This window comes from Ornithodoros turicata, chromosome 4, assembly GCF_037126465.1.
Source record: "Ornithodoros turicata isolate Travis chromosome 4, ASM3712646v1, whole genome shotgun sequence".
Lineage (NCBI taxonomy): Eukaryota > Metazoa > Arthropoda > Arachnida > Ixodida > Argasidae > Ornithodoros > Ornithodoros turicata.
The window spans coordinates 75,984,254-75,990,860 of NC_088204.1; the positions used below are offsets into that span (position 1 = coordinate 75,984,254).

Genomic DNA, 6,607 nt, shown 5'->3' on the forward strand with positions numbered 1-6,607 from the left:
ACGTCGGACGGCACGGGGTCGCACTGTGGCTTTTGCGGCGCTGGTTCCAACCCTTCTTTGGCCGACGACGTTTTCGGTGTGGCATCTCGGTCTGATGGTTCTGGGGGAGAGGCTGGAAGCACATCATCGCGTCTTGGTGATTTTGTATCAGGAGAAGACTGGCGCGAGCCGAGTGCTGGAGAGGGCTTGCTTGGACTGGTTGTAGAGGGCTTGCTTGGACTGGTTGTAGAGGGCGTGCACGAACCGGCCGAAGTGGCATTGCCGGCTGGAGGCAGCGCTTCACCACCTGTTTTAGGCTTCTCTGCAGTGAGCTTGGGCACGAAAGGAAGTGAAATACGCTTCGGCACGAAAGGAAGTGAAATACGCTCCGGCACAGATGGCAAACTGCTGCCACTAGGCGTATACATGATCGATAATTGGGGGGTCATCGTTTTTTCTGCTACATGCTCGGAAAACGTAACGGCGGGTAGTCGGGGTAGATTGCTTCCTAGTGGTGTATCCACGACGCTTTCCACGCCGGCTGGTTCAGGGCTAGGTTTGGCGTCCTTTCCGCTCTTCCTTTTGTGCTTTTTGTGTCCTCTCTTATGCCTGTGCTTGCGTTTATGCTTCTGGGACCGGCCGTCTTTCACCTCTGCTCCTGGTTCGTCCACTGGTGAAATACCGCTGGGTTGTAGAGGCACCAGCCGTCTATCATCCGCACCGTCCATATTCGCTGTAAGTACCTCGGCGTGTGCTGTGCAACAGTGCACTTCCGTGGAATGCTTTTGATCACGCGACGTCGCGATCGCTCGCGTATGGCGTGCGGGTGATGACACCCGCGATGCGAATTTGTGATTACTTTGTCACAAGTGTGGTTCTTTCAATAATAGTTACGCAACCGTAACTGTAATCAAAAGACGGAGTATTTACATCCAAATATCTACAGATAGTAGGCTTGAAAAAAGGACTTTCAAAGGTCGTTCCGTTCAATCCTCTTTGCAGCAGCAAATAGAGTGCCAAAGAAAAACTTGGCTTTCTAAAAGTCAGCGGCTGTAGTCAAGTGCTACATTAATTGTAGAACGAACAAGAGGGCGTACGCCCCATCTCTCTTCGAACCAGAAGCAATAACCCTATAATTCGCAGAAATGGCCTTCGCACAGCGTGCTATGCGGTGAAGTTCTGGAGAAAGTACGGCGAGGCAATTATAACGTACCCTAAGCATAAGCGTAGACTACGGAGGAGGAGGGATCGTGCTCCTCCGGGCTGCTCTATTTGAAGCAGCACATGACATCGGACCGATGTCGGTACCAAGTTGGGCATGTCGTTCCACCATAACCCCGACACTGCCAATTTGTAACCGATGTCTCCAGTGTCGGCTTGATGTCGGTTAGGGCAGAGCCCCCCCACCCCTCGCCCTGACCCGTCAGTCCCGGGATTCCTTCACCCTCGCTTCACTCTGCGGTGTTTACATGAACCCACATGGCGAGACGAAAAGCGCGACAGCTAGATGAAGACACATGTGTCCTCGTCTTGTCGCGTCGCACTTTTCCTTTCGTCATGCGTCTTCACCAACCCGCCCAACATTCTACCCTCTTTCTTCGTCGCGTGCACGACGCGGCTTGCTCCTACGGACGAGACCGTACGAGAACGTATTCAGGGAAAGTATCGCTTCGCCGCTCGTCTGGTCTGATGAAGACACTCGGTGCTTGACACGTAGGTCTACGAGAAGGGACTGTCGACCTGACATGCAGAACGAACGAATGAAGACACTACGGTTGTCTGCTGAAGCATCTGAAACTCTCAGCTCCCAAGTCGTCCTGGCGGCGTTTCACCTAGCAATGGCAGTACGTTTGTGACTGGCAAGACCATTGGTGTCGGCCCCTCAGCAGCTAATACAGGAGACGCTCCCTGGCCGCCTTCAGCTACCGTGGATGAGACTCCAACTGTCAAACCAAGCACTCCTGGCAGTCATGAAAAGACAGAGTCGTCATCCACCAAAAACTACGACGAGCGGCGCTACCTCAAGAGCTGGGAATCCACCTACACTCTAAATCGTTTTACACCTTAAAGGGTGTAAATCAAAATGTTCATGGCGCACACCTTTTAAGGTGTATTTTAACACCTTCATGGCAATTGGGGTGTAAAGGGTGTAACGCCGAATAAAACTGCTGGGTTCGTGGCAATATGCTGGTAGCTGTGTACTCACAATTACAAGCATATTGCATATAATCACATTGAGGTCCATATATGTATGTACATCAAGGTGATTAAATATGTGTGTAAACATATGCACAGCCGACATACAGAATATCATGTATGGCGTGGCAGCTGTGCATGGCAATGAAGCATGGCAGCTGTATATAGCTTTTCATGAAATTGTATTCCTTCTCATGAGCAGGCACCTCCCCCATATGCATCTTCATTACTTAGAACGTTGCATTTATTCGTTTCTTCAAGGTTGTACCCATAAAGATCTAACCCCTGTAAAATGCATTACATTATGCGTTACCGGCGTCCCATCGGGACGTTTGGTCCTCTCCTAGGTGTATGGTGTATGCGTTTCGAAGGGAAACACCAGCATTTTAAAGATGTTGCTAGAAAAACTCGAAATTTTAAGAGCATAACCCTTTCATTAGCAAGAAGACATCAATTTTATCAAATGTATGTGTGGTCGCAGCCCTTCATCAGAAATGCCACATCTACTGATGGTTCCAAGGAGATACGCTACTTCAGCATACCCCAGAAGCAATTCAGAGTTACATTCATTACGTGATATTCATGCAGAAGCTATAGTCTATGTGAAGAGTGCAGTTGGCAATGATAACACATTTGCTGTTGGCTGTGTTGTTGCCAAAGAATCTTCCGAGGATGACTTACCCGTGTTCGTTTACATTACAGGCATATGCAACTCTGATAGAGGCAACTCTGATACCATTTTTCTCATACAAACATGAACTACAGTTAAGTATGAGGAGCACTATCATGTATTTGTTCTGTCTTGCAATGAGGAGCAACGTGTTTTAAGAAATATAAGCACTATCTCAACGGATCTTCTAAATCTGCATGCATTACTAGATTGTAGACGTGTTGTAAATCAACGCCATGCACTTTTGTAATGTAACTTCCCGTTTCCTGTTGTTGTATATATTTACTTTTGTTCATGTGAACGAAAATAAACATACTCCCTTCCTACACCCAGGCGACACACTTATCACCATATTTCACCTGATGGTGTAGTACACCATTGTCACACCCCCAGGAACTTCCAAAACAAAGTTGTAGGGTGTGAAAGGGGTGTCATCTTTGTTAATACACCTATTTTACACCTTTAAAGGTGTGAAACGATTTAGAGTGTACGAATGGCTTTCGTACAATGCAAAAACCGGCAAGGTGACGTCTGTGTCACTGCCAGCGACAAAAAGAAAAAAAAAAAAGTCCGCTGCCATGAACACCGTGAGACAACGATTCATACATCTCATTTCTTGAAAGTGGTTTCCAGAACTGGCAAGAAGCACTGCAACGCTTCAGAAGTCGCGGAAATTCAGCCCTTCAAGGCTCAGCCCTTCAAGGCTCAGCTTCCACACCGTTGAGAGCTACAAGCACAAGATTCAACATAGCGTCTGCGCTCTCATAGTGAAAGCTTCACCAAATGAAGGACAGTCGGCAACAGAGAAAGGGCGAGCTGGTACAGGTTAGGACAAAAGTTTACGGAACACGCGAGCGGCGTACTTTTTCTTCGGTGCGACACCCTAGCGGCCGCCGGAAGCGGGTGAGTTCACTCGTTCGGAGTGGTGGAAGGGTGCGCTGTTTGTGACACACAGCGGTAGCTTCCCTCCCAGGCCCAACCAAGCGACACCGCAACTGCCACTGTGTGCCCTTAACAGCGCACCCTTCCACCCCTCCGTAACAGTGAACTCACCCGCTTCCGGCAGCCGCTAGGGTGTCGCACCGAGGAAAAAGTAGTGTCGCTCGCGTGTCCCGTAAACTTTTGTCCCAACCTGTACGCCTTGATCACACGAGAAACCGAGACGGGGAAGAGAAAGGACGACACCGCAATCTCAAACACAGCTGTCCCTTTAATGAACAAAAAGTCCCAAGTCCCGACCTTTCCTTTCTTTTTCTTAATAAACATATCCCCCCCCCCCTAAGTCCCGAACGTTTTCCTAATCGGTGGCAGGGGAGAGAGTGACGGGACACTAACCTACGTAGTTCCCCCTCGTAACAATTTCTTGAAATTCCATTAAAAGTCGGCCAACCGGGTCAGCCGCATTCGTACGAACACCCGTCTCGTTAAAAAGTGATTGGCATGCGTTGCACTTTTTCAGATGCTCTACGAGCTCCGAATTCGCTGAGCTCTGTCGGCAGTATGGTTATGGCGGACTATATAGTATTCCCGTCCAACGAAATGCTAGAGCTAATTACCCAGAGCATGTTTCGCTCCCTAATGAGAGATGCGCAGGATGCAGTGTTTTATGCGGTGATTGCTAACGAGACTTCCGACATAAGCACGCAGGAACAGCTATCATTTTGCCTCAGGTACGTCAAAGAAGGTCTGGAAGTGGAGGAGGTATTTGTTGAATTTTATGTGCCTAGGACACCAGAGAGCGAATACCCTCTTCTTCATTCTGAAAGATATGCTTTGCAGATTTAACCTTCGAACCGAAAACTGCCGTCGAAAACGCTCTGACGGGTGCCGCAAATGTTTCCGGCAAAAGCTGTGGGCTTCAAGCCCTATAGTGCAAGACATTGAACCAAGAGCCGTGTACCTCCAATGCCTTGCACACACGCTTAACCTGGTGCTTCAAGATTTGTAAATGAAAATCGATGTGCGTCAGGACTTCGTAAGCTTGTTCACGGACCTGGTAAATTTTGTTAAAACTTCTTCAAAGCGCAGTTTTTTTGTTTTTTTTTTACAAACAAGTTTACCAAACGAACAACTCTTAAAAAAAATACTCGTTTCAAATTGTAGATTCGGAGGGCGATTTTACGTACCTTCTGGAGAGTATATTCTGTGGGTGTGCTGGTTTCTGCATGAGAAAATAGTCCAAAAGCCGGAAGAACACATACTGTAAAACTCCGGCTTGACGTAATAACTTAAAACAATAAAACGTAATCGTTTCACCACCTATACAGGCGGCATCCTCAGAACACAATCAGCCCAAGGTGAAAATCGACCCACTTATCAAACAAGGCGTTGTAGATATCCGGCAGAGGGCCACGATTCTTGTTGCAGGCCGATGAATCATGCTTCATGAACCATGATTCTAGAGACTTCCTGTGGCCCCATCGCTGCTCACGAGCCAACGTTATCGCATTGTCGTAGTCGTAATCAAACTCGACCTTCCGACCAACAGTGGTCGACCAACTCAGTTTTTGTTCTTGTGGCATGAGTCGCCATAGCCACATTCCGTTTACGTTCGTTCACACGTGTCACTCTTCGTCTTGTCTGCTGATCGTAGTCATTGTGTACTGAGGATGCCGCCTGTATGGGTTGTGAAACGTCTACGTTTTATTGTTTTAATTAATTGCGTCGAGTCGGAGTAAACGGTGTATGGTTCCTGAATCTGCTTTCTTTGACATGTGTGTACCAAGCGTGTGGAAATAAATGTTCCGCCTGGATCAAGCAGTACCGATATCGTTTTCAGTCTCATTCTTCACTGACTAAGGGCCAGTTCTCACTTGGCGACGCCCGACGCGACGTCGCGAGCGGGCGGTGGAAATAGACGTGCATTTCCGGCGTTGGAAGAGGAGAGACGTCGAGCCAAAAAAATTGCCATGCCGGTCTCTTTCACGACGTCGGCGAGAGGTGGCGAGAACGATACACTGACGACCAATAATATGACAGAGAAAGGCCACGCCTCTTCAGTTTTCGTCTGCTTTGGGCGACGGAATGGCAGTGAAAGTGGAACATGAAAATCATGCGCCTTGACGGGGCGGCGGAAATGCCCGTCTACTTCCGCCGTCCGTTCACGACGCCGCGTCGGGCGTCGCCAAGTGAGAACTGGCCATAATGGTGCGGTTATATGTCTACCTCGGATGCGGCGCAGCTGTATCACCAACGCCCCCTACCCGGAAAAATGCGGACGCTTCGTCTCTGACCATAAGGGCCAGTTCTCATTTGGCGACGTCCGGACGCGGCGTCGTGAGCGGGCGGCGGAAGCAGGGGCGCATTTCCGCCGCCACGTCAGCGCGCGCGATTTTCATGTTCCCACCACAGTAGCATTCCGTCGTCCAAAGCAGGCGAAAAATCAGGAGGCGTGGCCTTTCTCTGTCACCTAATTGGTCGCCAGCTGTCGTTCTCGGCAGCTCTCGCCCCGACGTCGTGAAAGAAGTTCGGCATGGCAGTTTTCTTTTGGCTCGACGTCTCTCCTCTCCTGACTCCGGAAATGCGTGTCTATTTCCGCCGCCCGCTCACGACGCCGCGTCGCCAAGTGAGAACTGGCCCTAAGAAGGAACATCCGGCTTAATAAAAGCGTTATCTGAGACAATCCTGTTGAGATAAGTGGATAGAGAAGGCTGGAGTCGGAAGTCGCCGGTACTTGGAAAACAGGCGTTTTTCACGCACTGTGGGATCGCTGTGAGTTTCGAAAGTCTGGTTGCCCTCGGACGATACGTCGGATGGTCACGG

At 49.3% G+C, this 6,607-nt stretch overlaps 1 protein-coding gene across 2 annotated transcripts in view; it reads right to left on the reverse strand.

Moving 5' to 3' along the window:
- The window catches only part of LOC135391899 (uncharacterized), a 56,569-nt gene extending 51,430 nt beyond the window's left edge, over nucleotides 1-5,139 (reverse strand). For both annotated transcript variants that reach the window (XM_064622435.1, XM_064622434.1), the window contains exon 1: nucleotides 4,972-5,139. The gene's annotated coding sequence lies outside the window, so the exon portion shown is untranslated. The remainder of the gene's footprint in view (nucleotides 1-4,971) is intronic.
- Between the last annotated feature and the right edge of the window lie 1,468 nt (nucleotides 5,140-6,607).